The sequence below is a fragment of the Alosa alosa genome, chromosome 5 (genome assembly GCF_017589495.1).
Source record: "Alosa alosa isolate M-15738 ecotype Scorff River chromosome 5, AALO_Geno_1.1, whole genome shotgun sequence".
Taxonomy (NCBI): Eukaryota; Metazoa; Chordata; class Actinopteri; order Clupeiformes; family Clupeidae; genus Alosa; species Alosa alosa.
The window spans coordinates 32,520,470-32,520,858 of NC_063193.1; positions in this window are offsets into that span (position 1 = coordinate 32,520,470).

Below are 389 nucleotides of genomic sequence, written 5' to 3' on the forward strand. Positions count from 1 at the left end.
TCGCCTTGTGAAAACCATCTGGCGTGCCTGTGGACATGACACTCTGCTCCTGTCCTCTCTATTGATGCGTCCGGGATAGGAGTCCTCTGAGCCTCCCGTTTATTATTAGCTGCGGTTTGCGCCAGCTGAGTATAAACGACAGCTATTAATAAAAGCCAAATAATGTCGAACCCTATCATGTGTCTTCAAACAGTCTTATTCTGACTTTGCGTCAGAGAGCGAGTGCGTAAAACAGATCCACTCTTGTCTGTGCGTTGGCTGAAGGGTGCCTCCGGGCTCACAAAACCCCAATCACAGCAATCTCAGCGGGGTAGGATGTGCACTGTGATTTGGGAGTTCCAGTCGGATCAGGTTACACACCAAAACTCAGGTTGTAACTACTCGGGACC